This window comes from Cryptomeria japonica, chromosome 6 (assembly GCF_030272615.1).
Source record: "Cryptomeria japonica chromosome 6, Sugi_1.0, whole genome shotgun sequence".
NCBI lineage: Eukaryota > Viridiplantae > Streptophyta > Pinopsida > Cupressales > Cupressaceae > Cryptomeria > Cryptomeria japonica.
The window spans coordinates 181,069,689-181,094,262 of NC_081410.1; positions in this window are offsets into that span (position 1 = coordinate 181,069,689).

Here is a 24,574-nt window from a genome sequence, read left to right on the forward strand (position 1 = left end):
TCACATTATCAAAATCAATTATTTTTTATTCATCCCACATCATTTCACCCCTCATTTTTCAATAATATGGTTCTTCTCTTTTATACCCACTACAATGTTCATTCCTTCCACCATTATCAATTCCTTAAAAGAAATTCAAAAAATTCTCATATTCCACCATATGTGTCATATCATTTTAGTAAATTTCAGCCAAACACACATTATCATATTTCTCTCCAATTCACAACACCAACCTTAGAAATATATCGTACCACACATCAACCAACTTCATCTACAAATCTATTTCATTCCACATTGCAACAATCACAACATTTTGGATCAATCAATTACATACCTTCCAATCCATCTATGAATCCACATTTTTTTGATCAAGACTGGTAGGAGATAAGAGATACAATTAGAAATTACAAAGTGGAACTTTGATCCTACAAAAATAATTTAAATTTGAAGATCTATGTCCTTATCTATTTCATCATATTATCACTATAACACCTTTTCCTCCAAATCTGATAAATATAAAGAAAAAGGGAACCCTTAAGACCATGTTAAGGAATTATCCATGGATTGTCAAGAAGTCTCCTAAAGAGATGTACACTTGTTAAGACTCTTTCCTTGAATCTTAGGAGGTCAAGCACTAAAATGGTTTTGTCCACCTAACTCTAGGATTGATTGGAAAGAGCTTTCTATGGTAGGCACGCGGTGCAATCTTCCCCCTACCTATGTGGTAGAAGAGGGCATGCCATGCCAGCACCACTGGTCATATTAAAATATTTACCCAGTGTATTGCAGGTTATAAGGGGCTACCTGATTCCTACAATCTAAAAAAAGGAGATATATTAAAATTTAATGTAATTAATCCAATTCACCAAATGAGAAATTGAGAATATACTAATATCATTTTCCTAAGAATGGCCAAGGCCAATCTCAATCTTCCACATCTAAAAAATATCAAAACTAGCATAATCAAACCAACGACATTCATTATAACAAGGTGCCTTATTCATATGACAATATTATAGGCCATATTGAACTTGACAACACATGAACATATACCACTAAGATTGAATTTTCTAATTGTAAAGTCACTAGAAGATGTGGTAAAGTTACCATGAAAGGAGCCACTTCACCTTCATCCTCTATGCCTAAAGCTAAACATGATTGCAATCTCTTAGATCACATTGGAAAAACTCCTAAATAAATATATATCTTATAATTACTTCAAACTTCTTCTGTGCATAGAGAGATCCTAGATCAAGCTTTGTAAGAATCCCGAGTTCCTAACAGTATCGATCCTACTTATTTTTAAGCCCTTGTTCTTCACATTTCATCCAAATACCAACTTTTATTTAGCAAAAATGATATGCTACCTATTAAACCCTCGCACATAAAATAATACCAAGAGTCCTACTAGATAATGGGTACATGGGTTAAATTTGTGCACTTTGAGATTTATAAATAGTTGGTATACTTTGTAGCTAACTTAGAGCTACATGTTATTACAATCAAGGCTTGTGACAACCTACAACAAGAATCATAAGGAATCATATGTCTTCCTATTCAAGAGGGATTTCTATTAGAGAATACAAATATTCATGTTGTTGCTCTTGACATTTTTAAGAGTCTTCTCCTTGGCCCCCCATCACTATTTTATTTGGCACCAATTTTCGACGATTTTTTGTTGAAATATCAACAAACTTTTGTCGTATTACCGACGAAACACCCTTACAAATTTCATCGAAAAAGCGATGAACTAATTTTCATCAGAAAATCGACGAAAACTACTATATTTTAGTCATCAATTTGGTAGTATACTAATATATTTAGTGGTTAATTTAGTCGTTGATTCTTGTTAACTGGTCATTTACTTAGTCATGGTAGTCATTTATTTAGCCATTGGAATCATTAATTGTCATTTAAATACCAAATTATTTATGTCTATTGGTAGTATATTTAGTGATTTGTATCAAAATAATTAAGAGATAGTGACTATTATTCATAAGTTTGGATGTCATCTAGATATGAAATGTTAGTTAAATTCATTTTAATTCTGAATATTGCAATACTATTCCTAAAATGTCCACTATTATTAAATTTAGAGTTCAAAAAGCACTACAAAAAAAACTTCACAAAAATCTCATTCATCTATAAAACCTTTTTCAAAATTAACCTTCATTATTAAACTAATATATCTGTGTGTGTGTGTGTGTGTGTGTGTGTGTGTGTGTGTGTGTGTGTGTGTGTGTGTGTGTGTGTGTGTGCGCGCGCGCGCGTGTATTGGGGGGGAGGTCATGGGTAGAGCCTCAGCTCCCCACACCCTCCCAAAACCAAATAAAAAACTTTTAAAAAATGATAAATATCAAAATAAAAATCTCTGCAAATAATAAAATGGAGATTTTAATTTTCCATGTATCAAATGGTCACCATTTCCAAATCTGCACCTGCAAACAAAATAAAAATGACATTAGATCTTGGGTTTTATTGAGAAAACAAGAGGGAAACAAAAAAGAATCTCAAAAGAAAAATGGTGCGAACCCAAAACAAATAAAATGAAGATTTTGATCTCCCAAAAAATGCATATGGCCGCCACTCCTTCCCAAACTAGATATCTGCAAACAATATAAGAGAAAAATTAGATCTAGGATTCTGAGAAAACAAGAGGGAAAGAAAAAAATCTCAAAATAAAATTGGTGCAAACCCAAAACAAATAAAATGGAGATTTTGATCTCCCACAAATGCATATGGCCACCACTCCTTCCCAACCTATAAATCTGCAAACAATATAAGAAAAAAAATAGAGCTTTGATTCCACAGCTTGTTTGATGGAGCATTTTTGAGAAACTTGCAACAATAGCTTCAATGGAGGAGGCTAGGGTTAGAAAGCTTGAGTAAATGTTCAAATGAGAGAATAGAGTTACTTTCCATCTTAATATATGTTAGGGTTTTCCTTTGAAGCCCTAAAGATCGAACAATAGAGATTAAAATAATCTAATGGATGAGATTCTTTGCACAACCCATTAGGATTGTGGCTGGAAGTTTTTTATGAAAATTAAAATAATTAATTATGACTAGCATCATAATGTGAGACAATGATGTTAGGTACCCATAACTTGATGTAACTTAAATATATACTAGCACATGCACCTATAGGAGGTTCATGGGAAACACCGATAAGAAATTAAAAGTAATATTTAAATATTTTTTAATGTTATATAATTATTTATATGATAATTCAAATTCATACATGTTTTGATAATATTTTTTTACCTACACTACTCCTTTCGTAGTATAAATTGGAATGATTTGAAGCTACCTTGTTTTTTCTTATTATGCCTTTAATCAACAAAACATGATGCACAAAAGACTTACAAGGGTAGGAGCTACACACTCTGAAATTACTCAAATTATTTGATGATATTTTCTACTTGTGTTTGTGACAAGCTAGATGTTGGAAAGAGAATAAAACACAATAAAGAAATGATCTAACCAACTACAAATTCAAAAAATTAAACTCACTAAAATCCTGGCAAGTGGCTTACCTCAACTGCACAAACTGTAATATGTTATCAACGATGTCAATAAATTTTGATTTGTACAAATAATCATTGTAACGTATAATTGGATATAGATGTTATTCAACAATTTTTCAAAATTTGTTAAATTTTCTCATTCTATTTGAAATAATCAGATTCATTTGAAGAATCTAAATAGCCACATTCCATTACATGAATAGCATGATATAATTGATTGATAGTCCATGCCATGGATAGTGGTATTTGTCTACACTTATCTCATGATATAGTTCGTATTATTATAAGTAGCAATGAGAGCTCATTAGATGGTGTGGGGGGGAGTTGGCCTTCAAGTTTGATATGAATGATATCAAGTTATTGCAATTTTTTTTTGGTCTTGAGGTATGATAGAGGTTACTTTAGGACATTCCTTTGTTAAGGGAAGTGCACAACAAAGATTTTAAATATATCATACTCAATTTTACTATATTAATTAAAGTTTTAGTATGGTAGCTTAATTTTTTGATTGAATACATTTTAACAAAGGGCTAGAAATATTTACAAGGAGATCATTTCTCAAGGCCATTTTGTGACAAGGTGTACAACAACTTTGACTAATGGAGGTATGTGTATTATTAGCTTTAGATGTAACTTGTTGTACTAAAATGAGGTGGAAACATCAAATTTAATGAATTGATTTTATATTGATTTATTTTATTAGAGTAGATTCATGGTTAAATGTGGGGCTTTACTAAAATGATAGATGGAGACTTGAGCCTTTCTGTGGAAGATGTTTACAGTTTACTCATGGATGAAACAAATGAATGTATGAACGAGTATTATTAGGCATAGTGTTGATTAAAGGGTCTTGGAGAGACATTCCTTAGACAGTCAAGGCCAATAAATTGAAGCCAACATCTTCAACCTTGACCCTTTTCAAGGTGTGATTAGATGTTTTATGGATAAGTAGATTTCAATGGGATAAAATTAATATGTGATTTATCATTTACAAATAAGTTTCTTAAAAAAGATATGTGAAGAAATTTAAAAAAAATTGTAACTGAAATAATTAATCTTTCTTTATCCATAGTTTCTATAGTGTGAGATTTGTAGTTATATGAAGTTATTTAAAAGCATATCTTATATAAATTAAAAAATGTGTGTTAGCTTCTTCACCCATGGCACCAGCTTCCAAAACTGAGACCCTGGTTCACATTACCAAGGGACATAGTAAAACATTAAAAATAAGTAGATTATATTATCCCCTCTAAATTTGATAATCATAAAATATAGCATAAAAAAGTTTCAAAAGAGTTTTACCAAACCAAGGAAACCAAATATCCAAACATTAATTATGTGTATGTTAGAAAATAAATCAAGGGAACTTAATCATAACATTAAGTAGAATAAAAAAGTGAAGGCAATAGTATAACAGTGATATATGGATTGATTGCCCAAGAAAAATGTTTAGGTTATCCAACAAACAATAAATGAATAAGTTCTAGAGAGGTGAGAATTTGTAGATGTAAAGTGTGTGGCTACAATGTGCATTTGTGCATTGATTCGTTGTTTATGTTTTTGTTTGAATGCATGAACATTTGTTTAGGTTGTAGAGCAAAAGAGGAAGTTCAGAAAAGAGGAATACTGCAAAATGTGCATGATTGATTAAGGGAGAAAACTAAAACAACATCACTAAACCTTAAATTTGAGATAGTTGTAGTGTGAATTAAAACTAATGAGAAAAGCCAATAAGAGAAGGTGATCACCCATTTGATAACCACAATTATTTACATACTTATTTAGAACGTTATGAAGGATTTGATAATTTGATGAAACAAGAAAAAGGATCACACTAGGTAGTGTGATGATAGTTGTAATAAGACCTAATGGTGGTTGAACACATCCTCAAGATGGAGAATGGGTATGCATTTGCTCTTACCACATACATCTCTCTTTTCAATTCAACATATTTATACCACAAACATTTCTAGTTATATTGACTACTAAATAATTTATTTTCATCTTAACAATGATTCACTATATCTAAAATGTTAATGTAAATAAAACATATTTAATTTTTAACAAATTCTTACCATCTACAAACAAGTTGATAGTTATCTTTGGGTTTGATTAAAGGAGAATTGTCTTGGCCTAGTAAACTTTTCAAGAGTGCTTTTAACATTGCTAGTTTGTTATTATAGGTCTAAATATAAAGATGGTCTTTGTTTACTAGTGCAAAAGAATCACTATTATGTTCATTAAAGAAGAGTCTTCTTTATCTCGCAAACTTTTCAAAAATGTTTTTAATATTATTAGTTTAATATTGTAGGTCCAAATTCAAGATGAATTTTTGTTTGTTGATACAAAAGAATCACAATTTATAAGTAATATGCATTTTGAGGAATTAGATGAATTGTTCTAATGTTGCAGATTAAGGCTATGATTATTCATGGAGCCTAGTGACCTCCTCTGTATACTGTTATGCTTTGATGAATGTCCATTGAAGAGGGGAGAAGGAAGCAAGGTGGATTCAGGTGGTTAGTGCACAAACAAAACACTAAAAGATATTAAAACATGAAACATGAATACAACCACATAAAAATATGAAGATAATGCTTATACCTTGTAAACCTTTACCTTCTTCCTCGGATTGAGCCTTTGGTGAAGTTGAATAGTGCATCTCTTCAACTTGATTGGATGGGCTCCTTCTTGATGTGTTGCTTGTTTGATTTGGATGTGGAATGCTCTCCAAGTGATCAACAAGATAGATTGGATTTGATAGGATTATTGGATGGATTTTGGATGGATTTGAATTGAAAGATTGGAGAAAGAAGAGGAGAAAAGGGCAGCATGACAATGCATGAGAAGCGGATCATTTGTGAGGAGAATAGGCTCCAATTTATAGATTGGAGAAGGCCAATGGAGGGCCAAGATTGATTTGATTATGAAGGGTTGAGATTGATTTTAGATAGAAGGCATGGATCAAGGATGCCTTGGGAAAATAAAAAGGAATATAAAATTCTTTGGGAAAAGGGGGGAGAAATTTGAATTTCAAATATGAGGAATTAAAAATTCCAAAATAAGGATGCATTGAGGGATTCAAAGAAATTTGAATTTCTTTGAGAGACTCAATGTTGATGTGACATGAGTGGGAATTAAAAATTGTGGGATAATGATAAGCATGATTATGAGAGATTCTAGAAGGATTAATTAGGCTAATGAGATTAGGAAAAGTGATTTGCACGAATCACATGAATAGGTTAATTAATTAAAATTAATTAATTGAGTGGGTTTAGAGGAAATAATTATTGGAGGGGACTTTAGAAGAATAGGGGAATAATTAATTTATTTGATAAATTAATTATTGGACAATAGTGACAAGATTAATTAAATTAGACTTAATTGATTCTGAGAGGAATAAGGATAACACAATTAAATTAAATAATTATGTTGATAGGCTTAAATTAATTAAATATTAATTTAATTAATTTTAGGTGTCTACATTTTTCCCCTCTTTGATATAGCATCGTGAAATGATGTTATATCAAAGAAGAATAAAAACATAGTGGAAGAAAAGGATAAGGACTAGTAGCATGATGCCCCAGTCATGAGATGAGGAATAATTATGAGGAGTAAGGATGACAAGGAAGAAATGGTATGCCCCCTCGAGAGGACATGCAGGTTCGAAGAACATGGGTGTGCTCTCGAAAAGGAATTAAAAGAATAAGTGATGAAAGGATGAAGATAATGAAAGAGGAAGTAGGATGAGTTGGAGTATTGTGAATGAAATGAGACAAAGAAATGATAAATGGATTGAATTTCTTGTTGAGAAAGTATAGAGAACAAACCTAGATTTGATATTGCCATGGATAGTCTACACCACTGATTATAAGAACCAGGATGATATGAAGATCCGAGGCATGGACTAACGCTCAGTCAAACAGGAATGCCTTGCACACAATCATGCAAGTGTCGATAAACACTAATGCAGGGTTGTCAGTTCGTACAAGGAAGACCTTCAAACACACCATGCCATGAAAAATATGCCCCATTATACAACTATCAAGACATACCAAGATATAGGATGATCAAGGCAGTCTTGAAAAAGTATAGTCCTGGAACACAAGATGAAAACAAAGCAAAAAGATCAAGCATGCAAACAACATGCACATGACCAACTGACATCTCTTGCCAAGAGTAGGACATGGATTTGGATAAACTGCCGGACTAGGGAAGGATGCATCCCGATGGGCAGGGTGATGGATTGATTGATGGATTACAAAAGACAAGTTGGATGCACGAGGTCTGCAGATGAGAGGATTGTTGCTTGGATTTGATTAGCAAAGTATGGATGGGTGTTTGAATTAGGCACAAGTCAATGCAAGCTCAGGTAGATGGGGAAAGCTTAGTTTGATGGATTGTATTGGATTGGAAGAAGGATAAATGATTAGATAGGATGAAATAGGGGGATGGATGATTGAAAAGAATTGGATTAGGGATGGGATTATTGATTAAATTGGAAGAGATGGAGAATATGATTGGATTATAAACTGGATTGGATGGGGTGGATTGGTGGATAGGATTTGATTGAATGGAACCAATAACAAGGGAGAACCAAGGATTGGTAAGAGGATAGATGGATGAGGGATTTGTTTGGATAGGAGATGGAGGGAATAAGTGGATAGATATGGATAGGAAATGGAGGAATAAAGGATGGAGGGTAGGGTGATGGAGACCCAAGGACTATGCTGCAAAGGAGTGCAATTCCCCACACTAGAGGTAGTGGAATTAAGGATGTACGGATGGTGGATAAAGCTGTATGAGTTTGAAGGATAATGTGTAATGGATATGGATGGTAGAGGATTAAGGCTTGTGTTTTCCAAATCATGCATGCATATACATTATTTTGCCTCTTATATGATCAAGACAAAAGATAGGAATGGAGGATTCATTTTGATAGGATGAGGGAAATGAGATGGAGGATATGGATAGGATAGTCAAGATCAAAGATAGGAAAGGAGAATGGACTTAGATATGATGTAGATGGATGGGAGGATTGCATGGATGAAGCTTGCCCCCAAATGTAGAGTGCAAGGGATAAGGGGATTACACATGACGCTTGTTTGCCAAGTTTTCATCATGGTACTTACCCAAGGCGCCACAAGAAGTGTTTTTCACCATTGGATGAATTGATTTTTCTTTACTTTTTTTTTTCTTTTTTTTTTGGTATTTTTCTTGATTTTTTTTTTTTTAATTTTGAATTTTTAGAATAGTTTGGATGGATAAAGATGAGGACGAGTGGATATGAAAGATAGTGGATGCATGAAAGAGGAAGGAAGGACTCAATCATCTAGTTCCATAGATGGTATCCCTTAGTATTTCTTTGAAGTGGAGGTATTCTCATAGATGTTGGTAACAATAATTAGGGAGATGAAATGGATAGGGGATGGAAGATAAGGATTTGGAAAGGATTGGACTAACGAAATGGGATTGTGAAAAATGGATGGTGGTTATGGTTGGGGTTTTGAAGAATTTATGGAAGATCAACATTGGCACACACCTTGAAGGGTAGGGGAGTAATGGAGGATAGTGTTTTGAATTAGATGGGGGATAGAGTGGATTTTGGGAAATGAGGACCCAAAATAGAAGAAGGGGATGATGGAGTTGGGATGGTGAATTTTGGGACATAAGGACCCAAAATGGATTTTGAAGATGGAGGAGTGTTAGATGGAGGATTTGAGGACTTATGAATGGATGGAGCTTTTGGATTAACAAGTTTCAAGTTTGGATGCCAATTTTGATTTTGCTTTGGGATGCATTGCTTCTTTGGGAATCCACATAGTTTTTGATTTTTTCTTTTGGGGCCTTTGTGGCCTTTTTTATTTTTCTTTCTTTCGGATCACATTTTTCTTTTGAGCATGTCATTTTGAGGGGACATGTTGATCCTTTGATTTTTGTGGATTTTGAGCTTTATTCTTTTTAGATTGGGCATCCAAATTGCTTCCAATAGAAATGGGATGGGTGCATGAGGATGAAGGATTGATGGATTTTATGGATGGGATAGTGGAAAGAGAGTATTGGGAGGCATCCAAGGATGTGTGCCTTTGTTGATCTTGCTTAGGGATTATTTGAGGTGATGAAGTGGTGGATGGAAGGATGTAGGGACCCAATATGGATGGAAGGGATGGAGGATTGAGCATCGGAACATAGGGGCCCAAAATGGATGGAAGGAATGAAGGGTTTAACTCTGGATCATAGGGTCCCAAAATGGATGCGGAGGATGAGGGATAAGGGGATTTTGATTTGTATGATGGAAATTTGGATTTAGGAGGAATAGAGGATGTACCAACATCTTGAGCATTATCTTGAGGACTCTTATTATTTCGGAAACAAGATGCGAGTCCATTTTGAGGGGGATGAGATGTGGAAGGAAGATTAGGATCTTTAGATGGATTGGGATCATGAAATTGAGATGAAGGGATGCTTTGATCTTGAATAGGGAGGGTATCATGAGATGGAGTGGGAGGGGTTATTGGATAATGAGATGGAAGAGGATCATGCGATGATAGAGGAATCATATGATCATGAGAGGAAGTGGAGGGAATGCCATCATTAGATGGAGTAGAGGGAGATGCATCATAAGATGGAGAGTATTCTATGCTAGCATGCTTTGGAACAAGCTTTTGGCATGTTTGGAGTTGTGGGGATTGTGTGATGGAGGCAGGTATGGAAGATTTGATGTGAGTAGATGGGGAAATGGGGGTATCATGAAGTGTGGGGGATTGGGATTTGTTTTGAGGTGGAGGTGATTGGGATGGATGGAGGACTTGAGGAGACTTGGCCACTTTTCTTTGAGGTGAGTATTTTGTCTCCTTTGCTAGCATGTCTTGGATAAGATTATGGATGATGGATTTGGAGGACGTGGACAATATGGATTTTGGAGGCTTAGGATTAGATGGAGGATTGGGATTGGATGGAGGATTAGGATTGGGATTGGAATTGGATGGAGGATTAGAATAATGGATTGGGGAATTAGGATTAATTATTGGAGGACTATGGAGTAAAGGATTTGGATGGGGAGTAGAGGTAATGAATGTGTTGTGAAAGGATGGGGGTTGAGATATGGATGGGAGGGTAGATGGAGGTATACTTATTGGATTAGAGGAGTATGTGGATGAGGGATAATATGGAGATATGGATGTGGAATAAGATGGATTTCCCTTGTCGAAGGTAGAGGAAGGATAAGAGATATGGTATAGATTGGGATTGGATATAATGTGTTGAGATGGGATGGATGAAGGTATGATAGGCGAGTTGGTGATCATGGGCTTAACTTGGTAGGCAGGTTCGTGAATTTCCATGAGCATCTTCTCATACCAAGCTTTAAAATTTTGGGTAGTCATGTTGAGAGTGAAGGATTAGATTGGAATTGGATGAATATGTTTTGGAGGGGAAAGATTATGAAGATGATGTTAAATGAAGATGAGGATTAGGACTTAGCTTGGAATGATGATGGATTAGATTTGATTAGATTTGGATTGGATTTGATTTGGATTGGAATTGGATGAGTCCTTGGATTAGGATTTGATTTGATTGGATGATTGATTGATTGATTGATTGATTGAATGGATTGGATTGAATTGGATTAGATTGGATTGAATTGGATTGGATTGGATTGGATTAGGTTGGTTTTGATTTGATTTGATTTGATTGGATTGGATTAGTCCTTGGATTAGGACTTGGTTTGATTAGATTTGATTTGGATTGGTCCTTGGATTAGGACTTGATTGGATTTGGATTAGATTAGATTGGTTGATTGGTTGGATTGGATAACCAGATTAGAAAGATGGATGGATTTGATTGATTGGAATTTTGGAGATTTGATTGGACTAGAAGAAGAATGAATATTAGTTGAGGAAGGATGATTGTTTGAATGGATGAAAGTGGATTGGGGATTGGAGAATTTTTTGGATAGATAGAAATGGATTAAAGATTTGATGATGACAAGATGGAATTTGGAAAGAGGGGTGATTGATTGGTTGTGGGGGATGGACTTGGCAAGAGATGTCAAGTAAAGAAAACACAATGGTCAAAAGAAGTTAGACTCACTCATGCTCCTTCACAACATATCCTATGGTGAGAAAAGACAATAGTCAATGGATCCCAATTGGTTTCCTAGCTACACTTACCTAGAGCGAACACTTAGATGCTTGACCCCACTGGCTCCCCTCCATGACACTCACTTCTCCAAGACAGCCAAGCATCAATTCCCATGAAAATTCCTCATAGCGAACTTTGTGTCTCTACTAAGGGTCGTAAAAATATGGGTAGCTTCGGAGGTCCGACCTCCTGCACCAATGACTAGAAGGTTTTTGGCCACTATGCACAAGGTGTTTAGTATGGCTTCCCATTAGGAGCTACCCTTCGTAGTTGTGCATTGCAATTGAGGCCTATAGCCCAACGAAGCACCAAGAACTTAGTAGTCATGCAAGCCTGATTAAGATCTCTAGGATCCTACTAAGCATCCAATGTGAGAGTGAACTCTCATATAGCCCCAACCATTGACCCTTTCATCATCAATGGCCTATTTATTATAGTGAGTTGGGAACCCCAGGTCCGGGTGTACTCACTTGGGTTGTTCCCCTCTTACCTTCTCAAAGAGCAAGTTGGGAGGGTAGGCCCACTAAGGGTAAACATGCAACAAACATGAAAAGCTTGGAGGGTCTGGATTTTTGATCGTCTAGATAGATGAGAGCATACTCTCCTACCTTTACGCTTTTCACAAACACAAAAAGTAATGATGTATTTACCTCCTAATTAGATCTAGGTGCCTAATAAAAGAAACACAATGTTTGCTTGAACCTCCTAGGCAACTTGCAAAACCACTTGATTAGTAGTTTGAAAATGAAGTCTTCAACAAGCATCCTGCAAAAGACAAGAATGACAAAAATATTTTTTAAAATTTTTTTTGGGAATGAGTAGAAAAACAAGAATAAAAACTTTTCTACTAATGACGTGGATTTGGAGGAAACTTTGATGGGTAAATGGGGTTTGACTAGGTTTTTGCCACTTTCTAAGGGATAGGCAAGCATAAAATGGGGATTTTAGAGGAGAGGTGAAGGAATGGAAAAATTTGTCCAAGAGGGACAAAGAAGCAAAAATTGGAGATAGACAATATGACAAAATTTGGAGGTGATTGGATAAAAGTGGAAGAAGTTATGGTAGACCCTAGAAATAGACAAATGTGGGATTTCAGGCTTCACAAAGTGGAATTTGGGATAAGGTCCTCAAGGAAGGAAATGCACAAAATTAAATTGTGGGGCATCTAGTGAAGTTTGGAGGAAAACAGAGTGAAGATAAAGAAGATATGGCAAAAAAATAGTCGCGCTAATGCGCGAGCGGTCGCACGAATAGACAATATCAGTATTAAACAGAGCAGATAACAGAAAAAGAAAAATTACAGTCGCGCTGATTATCAGGGGCTCACGCTGATGCGCTAGCGCTTGTGTCAAAACAACTAGAGTTAGTGCCCAAAAATTCAAATTTAAATTTTTAACAAAAATGGTCGTGCTAATCGCAGAGCGATTGTGCTGAAGAGACAACTGAAAAGAAATAGAAGGGAGAAGATAGAAGAATGCAGAAGAGGAAGAATGAGGAGATAGATGAATTTTTGTGGCGGTCTCGCTGAAGCCGAGGCGGTTGTGCTGAAGCACAGTGAGGCACCAATTTTTTTTTTGAAATTTCCTGCAGTCACACCGAAGCCGAGACAGTCGCGTTGATTAGCAGGCGGTCGCGCTGATCTAGAAAATGGTCACACTGATGCACGTGCGCTCGCGCTAAGGCGTGAACCTATGAGAAACCTTCACAAAAAACTCAGTTTTTTGTTAAATTTGGGACGTCGGTCCCACTGGGCGTGCCAGAATGAAGAGGGGAGAAGGAAACAAGGTGGATTTAGGTGTTTAGTGCACAAACAAAACAAACATGAAACATGAATACAACCACATAAAAACATGAAGATAATGCTTATACCTTGCAAACCTTTACCTTCTTCCTCGGATTGAGCCTTTGGTGAAGTTGAATAGCGCCTCTCTTCAACTTGATTGGATGGGATCGTTCTTGATGTGCTGCTTGCTTGATTTGGATGTGGAATGCTCTCCAAGTGCTCAACAAGATAGATTGGATTTGATAGGATTATTGAATGGATTTTGGATGGATTTGAATTGAAAGATTGGAGAAAGAAGAGGAGAAAAGGGTAGCATGACAATGCATGAGAAGTGGATCATTTGTGAGGAGAATAGGCTCCAATTTATAGATTGGAGAAGGCCAATGGAGGGCCAAGATTGATTTGATTATGAAGAGTTGAGATTGATTTTAGATAGAAGACATGGATCAAGGGTGCCTTGGGAAAATAAACAGGAATATAAAATTCTTTGGGAAAAGGGGGGAGAAATTTGAATTTCAAATATGAGGAATTAAAAATTCCAAAATAAGGATGCATTGAGGGATTCAAAGAAATTTGAATTTCTTTGAGAGACTCAATGTTGATGTGACATGAGTGGGAATTAAAAATTGTGGGATAATGATAAGCATGATTATGAGAGATTCTAGAAGGATTAATTAGGCTAATGAGATTAGGAAAAGTGATTTGTAGGAATCACATGAATAGGCTAATTAATTAAAATTAATTAACTGAATGCGTTTAGAGGAAATAATTATTGGAGGGGACTTTAGAAGAATAGGGAAATAATTAATTTATTTGATAAATTAATTATTGGACAATAGTGACAAGATTAATTAAATTAGACTTAATTGATTCTGAGAGGAATAAGGATAACACAATTAAATTAATTAATTATGTTGATAGGTTTAAATTAGTTAAATATTGATTTAATTAATTTTAGGTGTCTACATCCATGCCTTGTTCCAACACTCTCATTCTGGCACAGGTAAGGATGATGCTGGCAAAGGTTGTGAAATTTGGCTTTACACTGGCCAACTGCATTCACTTGAATGTTTATAAAGCCTTTTCAACAAATCCAATTTGTGCATATCCTGTGATCATCGTAGTCCATCACATCACATTTATTTGGGGCATTTTGTCAAGCAGTTCACATGCCTTGTTTATGCTTCAACATTTTGCATACATGTCTACAAGGGCAATTGCAACTACAAGATTTGAAGAAATTCCTGTATCTTCAATGCTTTGACGGATGTCCATACATTGTTCAAAATCTCCCATACAGGTGCAGTCTAGGAGTATGCAAGCAAATGTGAATTGATCTGGTTTGAGGCCTATTCGTTGTATATGTTGAAAGAATATGTCTACTTCATGAGGATGCCCATTTTTTCTGTAATCCCCATTGATCATATTTGATGAGACGTTGTCTTCTCTTTCATTATTACTGAGCATGTGTGCTAAAGCCGTACTGTTGTTGCTCAACGCCATTGATATATTGCTCTCGCGCTGATGTGGCTGGAATTTATAATTTTTTTGGCACTTTCTGGTGAAATTTACAAATACAATTGGATAAATCTCAGAGCCATTTCCGGATTTGAAGCGACATTGTGTAGAGGAATTGAAATTTGTTGTCAGCCATGAGGTGTTGTTGGAGATAACCATCACGTCACCATTTGATTATCGACAACCTATTTCTGGCGAAACACAAACTTTGCGGTGTTAGACGAACTTTCCGGGCATGAGACAATTTTCAAGGGAAGATGTAGTGGAGGAAGTCCACTTAAAACAAAGCCTATCGGATAATTATATTAAAGATATATATTTATATATACACATATAAAAAATATATTTATATATTTATTAATATTAATATATATATATATATATATATATATATATGTGTGTGTGTGTGTGTGTGTGTACATACATACATATAACTGTTGTCCAAGCATAAATCTAATGTTTAGTTGTGTATTTTATCTGATGATCAAATTAGTCATTTATAAATCATCGAGCTCACTTTTATTTATTAAAAAAACATTTGTCGAAATTTCGACAAACTTTCATTGAAATTTCGAAGAAAATATTTTCATTGAATTTGTGAGGAAAGTCGAGCATAAATTTTTAAAAAATTGAAAATTTCACATTAAATATCACAGGTATTCGACGAAACATCTAATTATGCATCTTTCATCAAAAAATTTCGTCGGATTTTGCAGTCAAATGAGTTAGTGCATGGATGCATGCCATATAGGTTGTCCACTCCACCTATCACCAATATCCGGAATTCCCACATAATAGTGTAGAAATCACCAATCATGTTGATCCACAACCCTTTGAGTATTGTTAAATAATGGGGGCTTCCTATCACAATGCTCATCCTTGTAAATGTTTCCCATCCCTTTTCACATCTTCTCAAGGCCATCATGATCCTTCATATCTTGGTGTGTGTTTTTTATGTCTATTAGGACATTGATATTACCTTTCTTGTGCTATGTTTGTTGGTTTTTCCACCTAGTACCCACCAAGGTTTTCAATGTGTCATGTGTTGTGTTGATGCACCCTTTTATCTACAATGTTTTCAAGTCATCCATTTATGCATTTGACACATTGTTACAGTCTTAGGATTCAAAACTTGGTGCATACCACCAAGTGTTATATCGAAAACTAGGTTACTCCCATTGTTTTGCATAAAAATTTCCCTTTCCCTCATCTTTTCGAGAGCCTACTCAAGTCACTTTTAATCCTACATAGCCTCTTGAGGCAAAATCATCCCATCCTCATTTTCATAAGCCTTGTCATTTTTTCATCCATCTAGTCCCCACATCAATTTTTTTTATTCTTCTTTAAAATGAAATTGCTTCTTCTAATTGTAACATAATCTAAAAGAGAGGCAAAATGTAGACACTTGAAAATTTCCCAAATCCATAAACAATACCTTTTTCCTATCCTATTCCCTTTTACATATTGATTTAGTTAATTAAATCAATTAAAATCCCCCATCCATAGCTACCCAACCCTCTCCTAAGATTCATTCTCTAAATTAAATGAATCTCAGTTTTCCTCCACCTTCTACCTCATAACCTCCCAACTAACTTGAACTTGACCATCCATTCATCTTTTGATCTTTTTCCATTGATCAATATTTTTTTAAAACCTTTGAGTATCTTAACCCTTAGCCATTTTCACAAGCAACCTCTTGGGTTCATACTATTATGTTGTTAGTATGAAGAACCACATTCCAATCACTTATGAGCACATCTACCTTTTTGGTGAATTGGGAATTGAATATGGGTAACTTCATCTAAGTTTATACATTTGTATTTTTTATTTATTTGGCAATTGGAGGTCTTGTTGAATATAGGTTAAGGTTTTACATTTTTTAAAATATTGTGTTTCAAATATATATTTAATATGGGCAATAGTAATAGATGAAAGAAAATTAAATAGTAAAATGAATCGATAAATAATTTTTTTTATTTTATCCACAACAAGTATGTCAAGCCACTATGAATTATAGTTAGGCCCCCTAGTCATATAATAACTTTATAGATGAGAAGATATTGCAATCCAATACAATAGACTTCACTAGGAACTCATTCTCAATCTACATGAATTCAAATCTCCAATCCCTTAGCTGAACTACAAGTGATGTGAAGTCAAATGCTCACAAATACATTACCACATTTATGAGCTCAACTACTTGGATTCACACTTGAATAGGCCCTCTGCATAGATCTTCAATTCTACTCAAAATTCTTAGTCATTGTATTATCCCTTCATCTCCAACCTTGTTGCTCAATTGAGTCTTAAACATTTGATTTATATAGGCAATTATAAAAAAATCTGTTAAGGGAAAAACTCATAATCCCAATATCAATTTAAGTCATCCTTGTGAAACACTTACGCTTTACAACCTATTTTCATAAACTTGTAGGAATAAGAAGCCTTAATATATTTGCACCAAGAAATGGGTTTTCATCAAGGATCAACAAGGTCCCAAATCACTAAATGTGCACATATATACCTCAAGAATTTGACTCAAGTCATAGGATAAATTCTTCATGTCCTCCATATAAAAGAAAGCAATTTTTCAAATTTAATAATTAAGTTTTTTTGTCATCTTAGATCATAAAAGGTGAGCAAATAAAGCTCAATAGTCTCACCATACCACATCCATATGATGAATATTTCCTCAAGCATTATCAAACAAGATCTATACTATCAATTAGGCCTTGATCTTGATGTGCCACAAAAATCCCAACCAAATACCATTTACATTCATTTTCAAACTTGATGTAACATGTTGTTAAGATTATAAAAATAAACACCAACTATAACTCTAAAATCTAAAAACACAAAAGAAGGAAAACATATGTTTTTGGGTGATGTAAAATTGCACAACCCCTAAAATGCCCTTGCATCATGGAGCATTCAAGTCAGACATAGTCTTTATGATAAAGGTTCACCAAATGAAATTGTATCAAAATCTTTTATAAAAAATAAAAATTCATTAAAGCACTACAATCCTGAATTTATATTAATGTAATTAAAGTAACATTTCATCTTACATCAAATCACCATGAATGCCACCATAAAAAGATAATAATATAAAGTTGAAAAATCTAATTATGAAAATGCTCAAGCATTACAAGTTAACATTGAAATATCATTTCATCTTCATGATATTTCCATTAGTACCACCAGAAAAAATAATAAGTTAAAAAATCTAATTATGAATATTCTCAAGCAATACTATTACTAAACAGTCCTAACCAGTCCTTACATGAAAATCAATTTATGGTGGAGCATGGATATATATATAGACAAGACATAATTATTGCACAGAAATATGACTCTACTAGTGTAGTAGTTGTGCAGAAGCAATTGTTGCACAAGTCATTATTTTTGCATAGTGGGAGATCATTTGCCACAATAGCTGTAGTCTATCGTGGCAGTACCATGTTATAATTTTGTCCTGCAACTCTTATTATTTTCTACAGCAAACTTGTCACACGTTAATCAAGTTCTAATCTGCAGACTACACAGTTGGTTCATTCTGTAGCACCATAATAATTGGTAAACCGATCCAAGTACCTCAATTAATCTCTCCTTTTTCTCTCAAATTGTCACTATTTTCTCGTGCAATATTAACATGCTATATAAATACAGTAGCTCATATTGTACACATATGGGCCTACAAGTTTGCACATAAGCAATTCTTCCCTCTTGTGGTGTTTGAGAACAAGCATTTATTTCAAACTATGGGAAGGATATTTTTGTCAACTTCTCATAAGCCATTCAACTAGAGGTAGGGCACAAAAAAATGATAAAAGTATCTTACACTTTCCACTTACTAACAAAAAAGAAATCTTTGGAGTTCATTTTTGTATCTGTCTATAATACAAGCTTAGATATTTTGTGGGATTATTATTTGTTGTGGAATTCAAAAGTATTATAGAATTATTAATTATTGTGAAAAACGCTATAAAAATACGATGATTCAAAGAATGATATTATTTTTATTTGTAGTGGAGGATAATGTTCAAAATCATGATGCCATACCATTGGAAGAGATATATGTTAATTGTTTATCTACTATAATACCTTGTTATTGATTAGATTAGGTAGAATTTGAAGGGAAATGGGGCATCCCAATAAAACCTCTGAGATTAGTATGCATCTATAGTATCATGTGTTTCTTCAAAATAGATTACAACACATTGATACAAGCACATACTACTATGCCATAAAATTGGAAATAAACATAGTTCATTTCCCACTTCCAATGATTAAAACCTTAGAGGAGAATGATTGCAATTTACAAATCTAAGAAAATTTCAGCAACATTACAACATACATATTTACATTAGAATCATGAAACAAGAAGAATGAGATGGTAGAGAGAACACAAATATATGTGGGGAAAAACATTTTGGGTAATTTAAAACCCCACACTCCAATACATCAAGTAGATGAAGTTGGGTAGAGTGTAATGCCTGCCAAAATACCCTAGAGAAAATAACTAATCCAACTAACAAATAGAGTTAATTTAAGAAAAAAAAAAAAAAATACTAATGCAGCATATTAAACTACCAATACTCATATGCATTAATCATCATCAACAAGAATGCATAAACACCTTAGACATGACCATATCATTACAACATATTACACAAGTGGAATATCACTACTCAACTATCAATTCCCTAGGGTACTTCAATGTCATTACTTAATTAACATTAACACATATAAGCACATCCATAATTATGATACCATTTGCGAGTTTGAGCGTTGTTTCAATTTTTTTTTTTGAGAAATCATGCCCCAGTAGACCACAAGATGAAGGTAGGATGCCCACTCGAGAGATTGTTTATGTATGAAAAAAATGAATTATCTCTCGAAAGAAGAGAATAATGTTAGAAGAAAGAGAAAATATGATGAAAGAGAAAAATGTTAGTAAGAAGGGAAGAATGTTAATTGATTATAGGTAAAGGGATGATTGATATGAAATGAATAAATTCTCGATTGACCAGATAGAATAGATAACATGATAATGATTGATTTCATAAATAGATAGAATGATTGATGGGATAGAAGAAATGTTAGCCAGAAGAATTGCAAATGAGAAGTGAAGAATGATTAGTGTGATGAAATCTTGCTTTCACAAATGCAAATAGTAGGTGAGAACCTTTATTTGATATGGCAAAATGAATTTAGTGCACCATGGCAATGAAGGCCAAGGCGATAATGTAGTCCCTTTTGCATAAAACAAACATGTCACAAACAAGGAATGTTTCAATCATCATAAGACATACTTGCCCCAAAATGTTATGAAGCACCCCACAAACAAAATACAAAATACAAAATACAAAATAAAAAAAACAAAAATGACCATGAGCTATCCCAGCTACTCTAAATTACTTAGTGACATCATCGAGCAACATAGGAACATGATCGAAGATAAATCGGTGAAAGATAAGGTGCAAAAATTCAAACAAGTCAAACAACCATTCTGATCTTGTTGTCAGAGTTGATAATGTTGTGTGGGATGATGATAGGATGATCATGATGCCTGGTTTTAGGGAATGCAGTACCGCGTCTAAGACAAGACACAATCTGGTTTCGAGTATACTACACCTTGTATAAGACCCATGATAATGTTGACAAGGACCAATGATATTGATGTTGAATGGTTGATAAGACAAGTACCAATTTGAATGCTTGGTTGGTTGAAAATTTCATCTGTTGATGCGTGATTTGTTAAGAGCAATGTTTATAACATGTTAAGTCTGTCTATGTAAAAAAGAGCCAATTTATTGATGGAATGAAAATGATTGTTTTTGGATTTTGATGTTTTCCAATTTTTAGGGGTTGTTTTAACTTTTTAATTTTTTTGTGCTTTTTTCAGTACATTTAATGATGTTTTTGGATTATTTCAGGACATTTTATGAATGTTTTTGGGAATATTTTAATTCATTTTTCAATTTTTTTTGGTTGATTTTTTTCAAGAATTTATTTGATTTTTATGGATTTGTTTTCAAGACTTTATTTTATTTTTAGTGATTTTTTTAGGACATTATTTGATTTTTATGGATTTTGCCCCTAGTGTCTAGCAAGGTAAGGAATATGACAAATGGATAAAAAAAGATTGCTAAAATGTTGGTGGATAGTGGGAAGACAAAGGCCATTTATTATGGAGACAAAGTAGATTCAATTCCAAGGGCTATCACGCAATGGGATAAGGCACTGGATATGACAATGTAAGGCAATGGCATGGCATGAGGGACATGTCAAGAGGTTTTTGAAACCATGTTTGCATTTTACGTCCTTATGTCGAATCAAGATCAAGGGACGAAAAAGAGTGTATGGATAGTCATAGGATATGAATAGGACAAGAAAGATCAAGAATGAATAGGGTATATGGACTGAAGGTTCCAATAGGCTAAGGGTTAGTGACAGAAGGTTTCAATAAGCCAAGGAATATGGATGAAAGATTGCAATAAGATAATGGATAAGGACCAAAAGCTGTGATAGACTGAAAGCTGTGAACAAGATCATGACATTCATGAAGTTCCTCAACCTTATCAAGACCATAGGTGAAAATGGAGTATGGATATAGATAGGGTAATGGAGGGTATGGCAGCAGTATGTTAGGATAGGATAGGAAAGATGAAACCTGCCCCCAAGTATGGTATGCAAGAAGTTCATGGATTACGCATGATGCCTATTTGCTAGGTTTTCATCATGGCACTTGCCCAAGGCACCTGTTTGCCAGGTTTTCACCAGTGGACGAATTATTTTTCTTTTCTTTTTTTCACTTTTTGAAGTTTTGAATTTTTCTTTTCTTTTCTTGTTTTTGGGTTAGTGCAGGATCATGGGGGGGCAAAAAGTGGCGTTATGAAAAAAATAGCATTTTCCACTCGCCTAAAAATGCGAAAAAATTTATGTTGACTTTTTGCTTGGCCTGGGTGTCAGTACACCTTGGCATGGTAAAGACCTAGGCAAATCGGATATCCGATAAAGTCAAATATCTGATAATATTGAATATCCGATTTTTATAGGTAATAGTAAATTAAAAAATAAATTTGTAGCGTAAGAAATTAGGAATCATCACAAGATAAGTAGATCAATCAAAACGTTAAACATGATAGCTCAATCAAAGAAATACTCATTGAAATGAACCTAATCCTCAAGCTCATTCAATAGAGGTATGAAAATGAAGCATTCAAAAGAAAACATTATGCAAAACCAGATTCAAGATTGAATACTCCTTCCATGCGGCTCCATTGTTGTTCTTTCCTCTTCAATAATTTTGTGGATCTCACCTACAAGTGCTCACACAATTGAAAGCAAAAAGGCTCAAGAGTACTAGAAACGAAAGTTCGGTAAAAATTCGAGATTCATGAAGGGATTGATTGAAGAAAATCATCCAATTTATAGAGAAATTGGATAAATGACAAGATTGGCATGATGCAATTCAAATGGAAATTGCAAATCAATATGACAAATTATGACAAATTATGCACTTTCCATGCACAATTTGATTGATTGACAATTTGATGACAAATTATGACACATTCTATGTCAAAATTGATTGATTGTCAATTATGACAATTTATGACAAATTGAAATGCCATTCCCATGGAATTAGGAGATGAAATAGGAGGGAAAAGAAATTAGAAATTTGAAAAATTAGGAAATTGAAATTGATGACAAATTAGGAATTAGAAATTGAAAGAAATTAGAAATTAGGATTTAGTGAATCAATTAATAATTTTTCATTTATTAATCAATTCACAAAGAGGAATAATTAGCCAATTAAATAAAGATTTAATTGTAATGAGAAGACTTAGGATTAAATAAATAAATTATTTAATCCTAAAAGAAGAAATGACAAATTAGGTTAAATGATTGAATCATAAAACCCTAGAAGACGAATTAGAAATGCGAAAATGACAATTAGGTCTTGATTGAAGATAATTAATGTCATGATTTGATTTTGGATTGATAAATGACCAGTGCGACAAAATGATTTGATTGAATGCGCCAATCGACATGATTTGATCCAAATTGACACAATTGAGACAGATAATGATTGATAGTGAAATGATGACAAATCGGTTGCAAAATGACAAGATTGACAAAAGGACAAGAATCGATGACAAAATAGATTGCAAGATGACAAGATTGATAACGACCACGATCAATGACAAATTGATCGCAAAATGACAAGATTGCACATGACAGCGATTGATGACAAGATTGAAGGATTGATGATAAATTGACAAGATTGAAAAGAGGACAAAACCCTAATTAGGATTGACGATGTCCAAAATGATAAGATTGATGATAAGATTGATAAGATTGCTAGGAGGACAAAACCCTAATTAGGATTGACGATGTCCAAAATGATAAGATTGATGATAAGATTGATAAGATTGCTAGGAGGACAAAACCCTAATTAGGATTGACGATGTCCAAAATGATGAGAAATGAATACGCACATTGATGCGACAGAGTAAAATTGATCAAAATCATGACTGGATAATGTTGTTGACAAGACCAAATTCGAAGACGAGATGATTGAAGAATGTAGAAGAATGACTCGATGTTCGCAAATGATAAAAATCAAGTGCGTGACATAGGAGAAATGTTAATGCGACGCAAAAACCTAAAATGAGGCAATGCACAAATGTTAAAGTATGACTTCGCAAGCGTTGACCATTTTTGGGTGTCTACAAAATTATATATTATATAATATATAATATATTATTACATTTTATTTATTTTTCAATAAAAGTGGCATAGCCACTAAACTTTATTATATTATTTTTAAAAAGATTTTACAACGGGTTCAAAAAAAGGCATACCGGCAGGAAAGAACCCTCAAGAAAACCTCTGGTTGTCACCTTGAGAAAGAAACTATACTACCCTTACAAAATATGAGGATCCTAATGACCCAAAAACTCACCCATATCCATATAGATGCCATGTGTACATAGACCCCATAGGGCGTATATGTCAACTGATTAAAAAACTTAGTTGGTTACAAAAGCGGGGCTGAATTGCCAAAAGGTTTACAACAAGAAGAACCAGGAGCCCATCAACTGATAACAACAGTCAGATATAAAAAGAAGAGGAGCATGCCAAGATACCAAGAAGTGAAACCAAGGAGGACTGAAACTGGAACAGACCAGAAATCTCCAACTCCATAGAATTGAGAAAATGAGAACTATCCAAAATCCATCTCAACAAACATCCTGCAAAAAAATATAAGATATCTGCAAAGGTAGGAACAGTTAGTCCAAAAACCAATTACTCGAGCTTTCCTCCAGAGGAGAAGGTCGGGCATTCTGAGGAACCAGTGACTGTATAGGGATCATGGGGAGAGGAGTTGCAAATGAAGCAAAACATAAATTAATTAGAGCATGAAGACCAACTAACACTTCCCGTGCTCTGACCAAAACCTAGGGAGATATAAAACCAGACAAACTTTCCACAGATTTTAGAGCTTCATCAATAGTATCACAGATCAAGCCCATTCTAATTTCAGAGAGCAAATGCCCATAGTGCCCATCTTCCAAAAGGTTTTGAAGAGAAAGAA